Source organism: Bos grunniens, chromosome 20, assembly GCF_055505025.1.
Source record: "Bos grunniens cultivar Pamir isolate PY7600 chromosome 20, Bosgru_T2T1.0, whole genome shotgun sequence".
NCBI classification, from domain to species: Eukaryota; Metazoa; Chordata; class Mammalia; order Artiodactyla; family Bovidae; genus Bos; species Bos grunniens.
In genome coordinates this window covers 41,204,717-41,220,067 of record NC_141184.1, presented here as the reverse complement: position 1 = coordinate 41,220,067, position 15,351 = coordinate 41,204,717, and positions in this window count along the sequence as shown.

The following is a 15,351-nucleotide window of genomic DNA, read 5'->3' as shown; positions in this document are numbered from 1 at the left end:
TTCAGCTTTCTAACCTTTGACCGAGGGGGTAACACTGGACTAAAGATGCAGATGGAAGAAAGATCATGGCGTAATTCTTCAAAGATATCCAGCACAGTTGAGTTAAAAATGATGACCGCATGCCCTTTACAGGTACATTACAAAAATCCTCACATCAACTTCAGCACTTCAAAATAAAATCCAAAAGGATTCAGGAACTCTTGGACTTTATATGCCATCTCTTGACCCCCATAGGCCTCAATATAGAGAGATCTAGGATCATGAAAACCATCCCAAGGCTGCTCTTATAGCCACTATGTGGCATCCCAAAGAACTATTGGTCTTCCCATAATAACAGCAAAGCATTTGATCCAAATTTTTGTTACTTCCTATAATGTCATCATGAAGAATGAAATGAGGTTATTAAGGGAGATTGATTTTATAGAAGGTCTGGTGGACATGTAGACTTATTTAAAACTTAAGAAAACTAAAATGTTTAAATGTTTTCTCTCATAGATATGGCTACTTCACTTTAAAATTAAATAGTTTAGCAGAAAAAGATTTAATACTCTAAACTTTTTCTATCTATAGATGTTTGCTTGACAACACAACAAAATGAAATCTATAGCATTTCCTCTAATATTGACCTCATCACTTAAAAAATAACAAGGATTTTTCTTCTAGAGAATAGACTTTGATAGAAATGTCAAAAGATTTTTGCTAACTTTATCTTTTAATCTTAGTCTTTGTGGCAATTATTCCCAGACCTTATTGTGGTTTCCTGCACAAAATTATACCCTTAAGCATAGCAGACTTACATTTACTACAGACTCAGGACAATAAAAAGTCAGCAGCAGGAGAAAATATGTTTTATATGTTCAGTTAACTTTACACAGAACTGGAAAATATTGGCAAGTGGCATTTAATTATGTTACTCTAGTTTCTTTATATATATCTTAAAAATTTCCAATCCAAACAGATTATTAATTTCTAATAGTTTAGAGATAGAATTACTACTTCTATTGTTACTTAAAGTCTTCAAATAAATCTCTGTATTTATGATTTAAACATTACTCCTTTATTCAATGTTGTAATATTGTCACTCTATTTTTAACTTACATTATCTTCAAAAATAAAATGATGGAAAATTTGTTTGAGATGCATAAAAATATAAATAAACTAGACATGAGAAATCCTAATGTATTTAGCATAGTTGATTTGGGCATTATATTTGTTTAATATTCAAATCAGTGATCTTTCCATTGATGACAGAGCATTCACACATTAGTCATATATTATTAATATAATCTACCAAATTACTTTAAAATTCAGTTCAATTCAGTTCAGTCGCTCAGACAAGTCTGACTCTTTGCAGCCCCAGGGACTGCAGCACGCCAGGCTTCCCTGTCCATCACCAACTCCCGGAGCTTACTCAAACTCATGTCCATCAGTGATGCCAACCAACCATCTCATCCTCTGTCGCCCCTTCTCTTCTCACCTTCAATCTTTCCCAGCATCAGAGTCTTTTCCAATGAGTCAATTCTTCACATCAGGTGACCAAAGTATTAGAGTTTCTGCTTCAGCATCAGTCCTTTCAATGAATATTCAGGACTGATCTCCTTTAGGATTGACTGGTTTGATCTCCTTGCAGTCCAAGGAACTCTCAAGAGTCTTCTCCAACACCACAGTTCAAAAGCATCAACTCTTTGGCACTCAGCTTTCTTAATAGTCCAACGCTCACATCCATATATGACTACTGGAAAAATCATGGCATTGACTAGGCAGACCTTTGTTGGCAAGGTAATGTCTCTGCTTTTTAATATGCTGTCTAGGTTTTTCATAGCTTTTCTTCCAAGGAGCAAGTGTCTTTTAATTTCATGGCTGCAGTCACCATTAGGCTGCACTTAAAACAACAGACATTTATTTTCTTATACTTTCTGTGGGTTAGAAATTAGGGTGGCTTCACTGAGTGGTTTTGGCTCAGGTTCTCTCATTAATTTGCAGTTTAATAAGTCAGCCAGGACCATGGTCACCTGAACACTCACCTGGAACTGAAGGATCAGCTTCCAAGATGGCTCACTCTTATGCTTACTGGCAAGAGGCCTCAGTTTCTCACTGATTCTTGGCAGGAAGCCTCCAGTTTTTGGCAAAAGGGTTTTTCCATAGGACTTATGACATGGCAGCTGAATTTCTCCAAAGCAAGTCATATAAGAAAGCAAAAGGAAGCCCTGTCTTTTATCACCTAACTTCAGCAGTTATATTCCAACATTCCCACAATATTCTAGAGTTTACACAAATAATCTCTATTTAACATAAGAGTGGACTATACGAGAGTGTAAATACAGGAGACAAAGATTATTGAGATGAGCTACAACAATCTAGTCCAGCAAAGAAGGAAAACACAGTGCAAGAAAGAATGCTGCTGCTGCTGCTGCTGCTAAGTCTCCTCAGTCATGTCCAACCCCATAGATGGCTCGTGTCTGACCCCATAGATGGCAGCCTACCAGGCTCCTCCATCCCTTGTTCTCCAGGCAAGAACACTGGAGTGGGCCAGCTGCAGCGTTGTCATAAATGGTAAGAATTGTGTAGCATGACAAGCTGGCACATTTTTAGTATTTAAATATTTCTGGAAATATACATGAAACTACTCATTCTTTAAACAAAGCCCAAATGCAAGTGACCAAAGCCATGTAGAATTCTAGAACATATACCTGCCTTTTATTTATTTATCTTAATTTCATTTATCTTAAAACTTTCAATAATTGGAACATCATAATTTCTGTTTACGTTTCCTAATTCCCCTAAACTCCTTCTAAACACTAAGAAGATACAAAATAGCATGTATCAGAGAGACTTCAGGACATTTTGCAAACACAAATTAAATTCAAATGATAGAAACAGTAAGTTGTTACCATTTGAATCGTAAGCTGACACTGGTACAGCCTGTGGATGTACAACTAACAGTAAGATTTGTAAACCATAATCTGAATTTGTAAGTATATAAATGAAACCTCTGCTAGAAATGCCATATGTGTACTCTCCATGTAATAGAGACCATAAGGAGATATAAACAAAAAGCATTTTTGTAGTTTCTCAATGTCCTGTTAGATAAATGACTCACTGAAAGTGAGGATGGAGTTAGAGATAAACTCAGGTTTGTATTTAAGGAGTGTTCAGCCTAATCTAGAAGGACATCTTTCAGGGATGTGTTGAGGGCATTTTTAGGAAAAGGTTAGGGTGTAGGAAGAGGCTGGCAGATACGGAAGGAGCTGGGGTACAGTTTGGCCCACAAGAAGCATCGAGTCCAGCTCTTTGTGATCCTATAGACAGTAGGCCGCTTGGTTCCCCTGTCCATGGGATTTTCCAGGCAAGAACACTGAAGTAGGTTACCATTTTGTCCTCCAGAGGATTTTCCCAACCCAGGGATTGAACCTGTGTCTCACTGTATAGTCCATGGGGTTGCAAAGAGTCAGACATGACTGAACAACTTTCACTTTCACTTTTCTTTACCACTAGAGCCACCTGGGAAAGCCCTAAGGAGCATCAAATATCACAGATGGAACAAAGCAGGTTGAAGAAGAGGTCCTAGGCACAATTCATAGATTATACTCTTCTAATCTTTATTCTTATAGACACAATGACAGAGCTCCATTACCAAATTCACCCAATGGCACAGAGCAGCTTATCACAATAACATGACCCCAAAATCAAGACATCATGAATCAAACATTAATTATCAATCACAAAAGAGAGTATGGGACTCATAATGCCAAAATGATTTTACTAAAATCCTGAATTTGCAAAGTTCCAGATATGGAGTTACATTAAATGAATGTAGTATATTACCAGGCACTCTATGGATTCTAATGAGCTACCTTTTTACTTGTATTTGTTACTTTCCTATGACTTGAAAATTATGAGAAAAAAATTAACTCTGCCCTTGGGAATTTTTAGTAGGTGGCTGAAAAAAATATGAGTGGGGGGTTAACCATGTAGCAATCAAGGATGTGGCTCAAAATATAAAGGTGGAATAAATTGAAGAGCCAAGTAACTCTATAAATCTGTGGTTCTAATGACCACATAAGAGCATCAGTTTATATAAACAGTGCACTCTTACTCTTTTGAAGTACTTCCACATATTTTCCATATTCCATTTCATAGTGTTAAAACTGTCCTGGAGTAAGTTGGGTAGGTGTATCTGTTTCTTTAGCTGGGAAATAGATACAAAGAGGACAAATGATTTATTCTACCTGGTACATGACAGAGCCATGTACAAGTCCCCTGAGTCACAGTCTGATTTTTGTCTCCTGTAGACCAGAGTTTTAGCAACTTGAATACAAGTCACTGGGAGTCTTGAACTATAGATACTGATGTAGTAGGTCCAGAGTATTTCCACACATTGTGCATTTCTAATAAGTTCCCAGGTGACATTGATGCTGCTGGTCCGTAGTTTATTCCAGAGTGTATCTAATTCAATAATCTCTTAGCAGCTGCACATCAATTGTTTCTTTTTAAAGAAAAAACAGGATTTCAAGAGCCCTGACCCAGAAGATTCAGTAGACAGGATTCTGACATCAGTATTTTTTAAAATTCCACTTATGATTTTGTTTCATAACCAGGGCTTAGAACTTTTTCACACTAAGAAGTCACAGCACCTGTAATGTACATTTTTAAAACTTAAAGTGAATCTTTTCATTGCAATTATGCTGATTACAGTTCTATCTTAATACACAAGAGAACTTTTTCATAGTTTATAGAATACAGAACTTCATTTCTTTCAAATTTCTCTCTCCCATCTTTTGATCTTTTGTTTCTCTAGTTCCCAAATTACAAAATATCATAACACTCTATAATGTCATAAGATGTCAGTTTCACTCATTTTTGTTTAAAATAACATCACTTACAAATTTCAATCCACATTTTCTTTGATCTTTTAAGATGTCTATGCTTCTTGGAGAATTTATTGTCAGGTACAATCTTCATTATAAGGCACATTTTAGAGGTCTGTACAGAGATAAGGAGGAAGTGTTCAAGATACAAAATTGTTTCAATACTTACATTTTGGAAGGGCAAAAAATCTAACAGCTGAATGACAAAGAGATGGCAACCTTCTGCCACAATTAAGTTTCCCAAGTGAGCACAGGGCAAAGGCAGATTGAGATAAGAGCAGGCACTGATAGAAGGCGTGAAGGACGATGTGCCATGCTGGTCTTGCATGTGGTCTCTGGAACTTTGATAATCGAGCAAGTTATCTTCCAGATTTTATACTCATTGGTCTGAGGGGCAGGTTAAGAACCATCTAAAGATATGCACCATGTTCTTTGCAAGGATGACCTTGGCTTTCAAATTATTAAACCCAACTGTAACCCATGTTTACTCCTGAAATTAAAGCAAACAAAGGTGGTGGCCACAGGGTGTAGCATTCTAGTAGAACGGTTCAGGGTATTGTGAGTTCTTCCCACCTCAACAGCCCCCAGCCACAATCTCAATATCTTCCTGTTATTGCTTTGAGTCCTTTTTGATGTCCCTAGAGCAGGAATGTGTTCTTGGATGACACTGTTCTTAATGTCTGCAAGTTTTTCACAGTATACCCCCAATCAAAAGAAACATGAATGGTTCTATTCATTAAGCAGTTAGGTCCTAATAACTTGTAAGCCCTTGAAAGTGAAAGAAAGTGAAGTCGCTCAGTCGTGCCCAACTCTTTGCAACCCCATGGACAGTAGCCTGCACCAAGCTCCTCCATCCACGGGATTTTCAAGGCAAGAGTACTGGAGTGGGTTGCCATTTCCTTCTCCAGGGAATCTTCCCAACCCAGGGATCGAACCCAGGTCTCTCGCATTGTAGACAGAGGATTTACCTTCTGAGCCACCAGGGAAGTCAGCTTCCCAATAATTCAGTGACTGTTGAGCACAGCACAACTTCTCAAACCTTAATATCAATCGGATGAGACACTGTTACCTTCATTTTGTGTTCTCAAATGATTCTCATAAGGTCCTTGTTTTTCATCACAGAAAACCTAGCTTCATAAAAATATGACATAAACCAATGGGACATAGCAATCTAGTGTTCAAACTGTTAAATCATGTAGGGTCCAAAACAGTTTACTATATTCCCATGAAATTTTAAAATACTTAATTATGCCCCTGTACATCTTCTATAGCATCCTACAATGCCTTAGAACAAAATTTGGGAATGATGGCACCCAAGTTTGAAGTCCAAGACTCAGATTTCTAGTCCTGGCTGTGGAGTCTTCTGGCCATGTCTTATGGGTGAAGTTTCTTAATTACACTAAGCTGAGCTTCAGTTTCTTCATTTCAAAATAGAAACAATTTTCAGTGTTCTCAGAGTGAGCATGGCCAAGAATACTTTGTATGTAGAAATGCTAAAGATGTGGAATGTTCTCTTAAAAGTGAGTTGGTCTAATACACTGAATTTTAAACTTACTTTCTTGAATATATTGACAGAATCTCTTGTTCAAATAAAACATCCCTAAAATGCAAAACACATTTGAGATTCCACACGTAGATATTCCACTGAAAAGGCGTGCTGTCATTTTCCTCAGACCCATTCTTCAGCCTCTCGTGCTGTGTTCTGGTTTCCAAGGGGCATAGACACCCACGATGTTTTCTAGACTTTCTTTCTTTCCATCTCAGAGGTATTCCCCCAGCGCAGTCTCCCAGGAGCATCTTCAATAGTCCCATTTTTCAAGGCTCCATAAAAGGTCCCCTTGTACCCCGTTCGCATTCCTATCATATGGCCTCATCTCTCCTCCCAAATCCCCTCCAGTGCTGAGTTACGGCGGATTCCTGCAATTGCTTAATCTTGGAATTGTCTCAACTTCCCTGAGTTGCTCTTTCAAGCTCTTCTAGCCTGTAACTAACTTATTGCATTAAATTTTCTACATCAAATTTCCCGCTGTTGGGTCTTATTTTCATGACTGGTTTCTGACCATTCACAAAGGTGTGAATATAGCCCAGAGACCTGCCTCTTGGCCCCAGGTTTCCTGACATAGTCTTCTTTGGGCACATCTGAAAAACATCTTAGGGCTCATTCCTTACTATATCACTAAATAGCTGTGTAATCTTGGCCAAGTCATGGAACACCTCTGAGCCCCTTTCCTGACTTTGTAAGAATCATACTTACCTTGATCTCTTAAAATAAATGAAAAATATTTGAGGATGATTTAAAATGTGAGACTGAACTTTTATTACACCCCAAGACTTTGTGTACTTGGATGAAGGATTTCTATTTAAATATTAAAAAAATGTTCATTTCCCAGGGACCCAAAAAATATACGTCATCTTCTCACCCATAACATAGGCCTAATTTTGAAGGAAATTCTGAACTATTGTTCTAAGCAGTAAGATTAAATAAGGATTAATGAACTTCTATCAACTGTAGCAAATTATAACAGATCTTGGTTACAGCTACTGGTTCAGTTACTATTCTGATCGTGTTTATGCCCAACAACCCACACTGGTATTGTGTTCATTCCTTCTTGTATTGTGGTTTCAGCACTTTCAGAGTGCTTTCAGGCACTCCAAATGCAAATGTTAGGTTCACGTACTTATACATAATTACCTTTGGTTGCAAGGAGGATGCATACATGACAGAACATGGAATTAGACAATTATGGTTTGAGAATTCTTGATCCAAATAGAAAAGTTGAAATGTACATGTTTGTAAATAATTGTGGCCTAGCGTGTATTATAGGTTTCAATTTTCTTTTAAAAAACTTTTAAGTTTCACTTTCTGGTTTGCTGTAACATCGATTCTGTCTGGAAGAAAGAAGACATTTGGGTCAGTGTCACTATCACACATAGTCTGATCCATGACTGAGAGGACTGACTAAGCATTCTATACCAATATTGAATACATTGTGTTCTGATTGCCTCTTTACTTGTCTGCCTGGTCCCTAGGCTATTATAAACTTGGAAGGGAGCAGGGTTGAGTCTTTTTAACATGCCTTTCTAATGCCAGAACAGTTGCCTAGAACACAAGTACTTTTCAAAACACATGAGATGTATTAATGAGAAGAGTTGACTCATTGGAAGACTCTGATGCTGGGAGGGATTGGGGGCAGGAGGAGAAGGGGACGACACAGGATGAGACGGCTGGATGGCATCACTGACTCGACAGCCATGAGTTTGAGTGAACTCCGGGAGTTGGTAATGGACAAGGAAGCCTGGGGTGCTGCAATTCACTGGGTCGCAAAGAGTCGGACACGACTGAGCGACTGAACTGAACTGAAAGCTGGGTGAAGACCAAATGATGCCCTCAGCCTAGTCCAACAATGATGCCCCTTCAGCCCTTTCAGTCCTCAAAATAAAGAGCATAAAGATCATTTGCACAAGTCAGTTGGTAAGTTGAATGCTAGCCAGACTCATCAGCTATGTTTATATTGGTTGTAAGTGAAACACTCAAGCTATGAGATGGAAACAAATGTGATATCTGAAAACAGCTTCAAACCAAACTTTTAACTTTAGTCACTCATCATGACAGAACATGTTTAATAATACAGATTAAAGTAAAACCTTGCAATATTCCCCTAAATCTATACTGACTTCAAAGGAGGCAGTAAAATAGTTAAGGGCGATATAGCTGGGATGAAGAGAAACCTGTGGGACTCCCCTTTCCTTGGTGCACCTGCTTACTTTGATGAATGGTTAATCCAAGGCAGACTGAATGGCAGATAATGCAGAGTTGATTCGTGGTAGAGGAAGTCTCCTTTACATATTTCCCATCTGATTTTCCTAAAATACCTTAAGCCTTGGTTCACAGTTCCATTCTACGACTTCTTTCTTCACATGTCTAACCCCTTTCCCAGTCCTATGACATCATGCCTGATTTGAACTTTTCCTATTCTTGCCTTCTGCGTTCCGACTGCTCAAGCCATTCCCTCTGTGCATAGCACTTTGGAAAAGCATGATAAACATACAATATATTTTTTTAGTTACATTTTATCCTATTTTGAAAAAAGTTATCTAGTTTGGTGACCAAGCACACATGCATGAATATATTCTAGATCTCAGTCTCCTCCTTATTATAAACAGTAAATACTGGTCTTTTTTTGCTCTGTTATTCTTTGAAAAAAAGACATAGAAGTAAATAAATCACCAAGTCCAAACTGATATAGTGCTTGCAAGTTGATAAAGTGCAAATGGAAAGTTACTAAGAGATATAAAGTTAAACCAGAGTCATAAAATGGGTTAGACAGACTTCTGAGAAGAGGGTACATTTTAAATACTGGATGACTAAGATTTTAGGAATGGAAAACCTGTAAGTCTCTCCTCCCACATCTTCATTATCCAGTTTCATCAACTCTTATTGTTATACACTTTTCCCAAATGGTTTCTTAACCATTGGTAAGAAACAATGGTGGTTCCTAGGATTTTGATTCTATTCACCTTCCCCCTTCCCCACTGGATAAATCAACTGGGAGAATTAATTAATTGAGGTATAGCCATACTGCGGAATACTCTACAACAGTTACAATAAATGAACTGAATATCAACATAAATACATTGTTTTCCAAAATAGTGAACAGTTAGGTTTATTCCAGTTGTTCACCACTATAAGCATTGCTCAATAAACACCCATGCACACGTTTCCTTATACACAGGTGTAAGAGTTTCTCAAGTGAAATTTGAGAAGTGAAATTTGTCCTTTTTGAAAGATATGCACATCTCAAGCTCACTAAATATGTTAAAATCTCTCCAAGTGGTTTTTCACCAGTTAGTAGCATATGAAAGTTTTCATCTCTCCACATCCTAAGTGACATTTGGTAATTTAAGAATTTCTATTTTTGACAACCTAGTAGTTGTAGAATGGTATCTCTTACTTTTATTTACATTCACTGATTATTTGTGAAGTATCACATTAGTTAAGTTTATTGGTTGCTCTATGAACTGCCTATTACATCCTTTTCATATTTTCAGTTGTTCTATTATTTCTTATGTTGATTTGTAGAACTTGTTTTATATATCATAAGAAATATCTTCCTGGCTATATGCATTTAAAATAACTTCGTTTATGAGGTCTATTGTTGTTTAGAATTCTTTCTCTTTGATACAAATTTGATTATGTTGACAATATGGTTTGGGTGTTTAGTATCTTCTATAAGAAAACTGCTTCTATATTTGGTCATAAAATAGTTAATTTTTAAGAAACAGATCTCTGACCTACCTATACCTTCCTTAGTAAGATGTGACATAGAAATCCAATTTGTTTTTCTATACAAAAAAAAAAAAAAAGTTTCACAACACTATATTTGTTGTCACTGCTTTATATTCTGCCTCTAATCTCTTCCTAAAAGTATTCTTTCCAGAAAATTGCAGCACATTTTAAAGGAGATATCTTTTCTTTTCAGTGATGTTTTAGGTATAAGTAGCCAGAGGAAATTTAATAATGTATTGGGTTAGCCAAACCAATATTACAGTCTGTGTGTATATTCCAGAGGCAATGAACTTCTGGAAATCTTGTTTCTAAAATATTTATTATGAGATAGTATTGGACTGGAGAGCAAAGAGCGGAGAAAATCGCTAAAGATGCCAGTGTCCTTTGGGCATGTCAGCTACACATCCTGAGGCATGGGGATGTGTAGCTGACATCCTTACGCACTGGGGGGTAAGCAGTGTCCCCCTCATGCCACGAAGTGATCTTGGGCTTCTAGTGACTCTGAAATGTGTCCTTAGGACTTCATCTTTAGCCTGCACTTATCTTTAGCCCATAATCCAGCATTCCATGACAATCTCCAGATCAGCATGTTTCTGGGAGCCACGCAGGGAGAGACGTGTTAAAGGCGTCCCAGCGTGCCGCCATCTTCAGAGTGACATATACTGCTATCAGCACCCTGCCCTCAGGTTAGCAGCTCGCTGCAAGGAAGGAAGTTGACCACATACTGAATGGAATGCTTTCTTCTGGGAAACATTGGATCATCTATCAGGGAAAGAGAAATGACTCAGGACAAACTACTCAAAAAACTGTCTCCAGCAAGCATCTCTGGGGAAGCCAGTGGACAGGAGACAGGTGGACATTACTGAATTATCTCAGATAATAAAGGATAGGCTGTTAATATCATCAGAGCCTGCAAAATTGCTGTTAAAAAAAATATTAAGCTCAGGTAGTAAAGAGACACATATGAAAGCAGTAATTCCTGGGTTCTTTTTTTCATTTTAACACTCCTATAATTTAAAAAAATTGTAATGGATTTTTATTTTCAAGACCTGGAAAAACAAAGGGCCCCCTAAACTGAGAGCAAATGCTTCCAGTGTTTGCCTGAAGCCATTCTTTTTATTGGAGGAGTTACAGACCCTCAAGAAGAAGGGGTTTATAATGGAAAAAATGAGACAGCATCAACCATAATGAAGCTCAGAAAATAAATAATAAAAACCCTGTTCATGCCTGACACTTTATGTTTCTAAAGGAAACCTCTGCCTTTTATCTAAAATGAGACAGTTGCTGAGGAAATGGATAAAGACCAGGCTGACCGGCCCACAGTGGTCCATTCCCTTCAGAATATTCCTCAAAGATGAAGCATTTTATGAGAAAGACAAGCATATATTTAACATGGTTCTTTTACTTTACCTTTACAACCCTGCAGGGAAAAGAGCCCCTTGATGTTTGCTAGATTTTCCTTACTTTCAGCCTCCCAGATAAATGCAGCAGAAACCCTTTCAGCAAAGTCTCCAGTGAAGAGAGGACTTGCTTTTTCAGCTGAATTCTGTAATGTCTTGATGCAGGAAAAGGAAGCAGCAGAATTCCCAGGGCCCAGTTCGTGCTGGAGTAAATGGAGATTCTATGTGTAGACTCCTCCATAATGGAGCATGTGATTTCTTGGTGCAACAATAATTTTTACAACAATATATGGAAATAAGTACTCAGTTAATATCCTCATGGAGCTGGGGACTGTACACACGGCAGTATATGTGAAACTGTCCCTGTCTGTCCTCAAGAAACTCCTATTCCACGAAGCAGAGGCAGTTATCAAACATGACTGCTAACAGCTATTAAACACTTAAGTTTTTCTACTACTTTTAACTCTTCATACAGATTATGTTCTGTAACCTGCACCGCAGTCCCAATGAAATAAGAACTATCATTATTATTAATTTTTGTGATTATTTTTTAATGTATTTATTTTTAATTGGAGGATAATTGCTTTACAATAGTGTGTTGGTTTCTGCCATACATCAACATGAATCAACCATAAGCATGCACATGTCCTCTCCCTCTTGAACCTCCCACCCCATCCCACTCCTCTAGGTCGTCACAGAGCTCTGGGCTTGAGCTCCCTGCATAATACAGCAAAATCCCACTAGGCATCTGTTTTACACATGGTAATGTACATGTTTCAATGTTACTCTGTTTGCCCCACCCTCTCCTTCCTCGCACTGTGTCCAAAAGTCTGTTCTCTATGGCTGTGTCTCCTAGTCTTTAAGATGCTGAAACAGTCTCTGAGGGACTAATGAGCTTCCCCAGAGGGTATCCAGCAGGCAAGAATTTCTATATTTTCCCAGTTCCACAAGCCAGAATGTGTACTGGTGGAAAACAACCCTTGCTGTTAATACCAAGAGCTAGATTCAAAACACTTCACTCCCTATCAATAAGCTGTGGTGAGTAGTATAAATATACTGAAGCCTCCTTCAGTATTGGTATCAGGGGTCATGCCAAGGCACCCTCTCTAAGAAAGTTTCCATACGACCTATTTCCCTGGTGGCTCAGACAGTAAAGAATCTGGCTGCAATGCAGGAGACCTGGGTTCAGTCCCTGGATCAGGAAGATCCCCTGGGGAAGGGAATGGCTACACACTCCAGCATTCTTGCTTGGAGAATTCCATGGAGAGAGGAGCTGGCAGGCTAGTCCGTGGAGTTGATCGCAGATAGACACCGCTGAGCAACTAACATTTTCACTTTCCGTTAGTAAGATTCAAGACAAGCCAACATTACTCTAATTTTTATTCAAGTGAATTCATACAAGGTACTGGTGATGGCAACCCATCCTGTCACTCATGAAGTAACTTCCTAATTATGTCTCATGCTCTCTTACACCCCAGTTATTTTTCTGCCTTAATTTTAGTGCAATAAGCTTTGGGCATAAATTGCATTGGTTTTTAATTTAAAGAGTTTGGCCCCTTCAGTTCAGTTCAGTTCAGTCGCTCAGTCGTGTCTGACTCTTTGCGACCCCACGAATCACAGCACACCAGGCCTCACTGTCCATCACCAACTCCCGGAGTTCACTCAGACTCACGTCTATTGAGTCAGTGATGCCATCCAGCCATCTCATCCTCTGTCGTTCCCTTCTCCTCCTGCCACTAATCCCTCCCAGCATCACAGTCTTTTCCAATGAGTCAACTCTTCACATCAGGTGGCCAAAGTACTGGAGTTTCAGCTTCAGCATCATTCCTTCCAAAGAAATCCCAGGGCTGATCTCCTTCAGAATGGACTGGTTGGATCTCCTTGCAGTCCAAGGGACTCTCAAGAGTCTTCTCCAACACCACAGTTCAAAGGCATCAGTTCTTCGGCGCTCAGCCTTCTTCACAGTCCAACTCTCACATCCATGCATGACCACTGGAAAAACCATAGCCTTGACTAGATGGATCTTTGTTGGCAAAGTAATGTCTCTGCTTTTGAATATGCTATCTAGGTTGGACATAACTTTCCTTCCAAGGAGTAAGCGTCTTTTAATTTCATGGCTGCAATCACCATCTGCAGTGATTTTGGAGCCCAAAAAAATAAACTCTGACACTGTTTCCACTGTTTCTCCATCTATTTTCCATGAAGTGTTGGGACTGGATGCCATGATCTTCGTTTTCTGAATGTTGAGCTTTAAGCCAACTTTTTCACTCACCACTTTCACTTTCATCAAGAGGCTTTTGAGTTCCTCTTCACTTTCTGCCATAAGGGTGGTGTCATCTGCATATCTGAGGTTATTGATATTTCTCCCTGCAATCTTGATTCCAGCTTGTGTTTCTTCCAGCCCAGCGTTTCTCATGATGTACTCTGCATATAAGTTAAATAAGCAGGGTGACAATATACAGCCTTGATGTACTCCTTTTCCTATTTGGAACCAGTCCGGTGTTTCATGTCGAGTTCTAACTGTTGCTTCCTGACCTGTATACAGATTTCTTAAGAGGCAGGTCAGGTGGTCTGGTATTCCCATTTCTTTCAGAATTTTCCACAGTTTATTGTGATCCACACAGTCAAAGGCTTTGGCATAGTCAATAAAGCAGAAATAGATGTTTTTCTGGAACTCTCTTGCTTTTTCCATGATCCAGCGGATATTGGCAATTTGATCTCTGGTTCCTCTGCCTTTTCTAAAACCAGCTTGAACATCAGGAAGTTCACGGTTCACATATTGCTGAAGCCTGGCTAGGAGAATTTTGAGCATTACTTGGCCCCTTACCACATTTTAAATCCTGATGCTGCTATATTTGTAAGCTGTATAGTTCACATCCTAGCCTGCACTTAAGTTATATTTTGTACTCATCTAATTCTTCCATTAAGCTTTAACCTCCTTGAAGGTGAGTACAATGTATTATTCATTGATGAGTTTTGAAAAGTTTCTAGGTGCCAGGCATGTTGCTCAACTAATGATTTTAAATGTAATGCTAACCTGGGCAAGGTCTCTCAGGTAGTAAATGAAGGAAACAGAATTCAAGCCAAGGTAGTCTGATGCAGAGGCAAAGCTCTAGACTGTTCTTAGAAGCAGACCATTTTTAACTATTGTAGATTTTTACACCTTTGGGAGACTTTATAGCAGAATAGGCTTTAAAAATTTTTTTTATAGGGAAAAATTGAAACATATAACAAGAATCAAAAAATAGTATAATGAACCTGTATATCCATTGCCAAATCCAACAATTGTCAACTCACAGCCAATCATGTTCCAGTCACATCCTGTATCATCCCCTGAACACTGTATAATTTTGAAAGAAATTATTTGACATATCATTCTATATAGTATATAACTCTAAAAGGTAAGGTCTTCAAAAACAACCATGACTTCATTACCCCACTTTAAAAGATTAGCAATTATCCCTTCCTATCAGCAAACATCTAGTAGGTGTTCAAATTTCTGACTATCTCATAATTTTTTCAGGTTATTCAAATCTGGTTCCCAACATGGTCCATACAATTTAACTATTGGACATGTTTCTTAAATCTCTTTAAGCTAGCTTTTTTGTTTGTTTGTTTTTCATGCTTTTGTTTTCCTTCTAGTGTATTTGGTGAAGAAAACAGCTTCTTGCTCCTATAGAATCTCCAGGGTAGACTTTACTGATTGCACTCCTGTGGTGCCTTTCCATATTTTTTCCATATTATTCCATCTCTATCCTTTTATTTTCTATAAATTGGCAATTAAGTTTAGATTCTT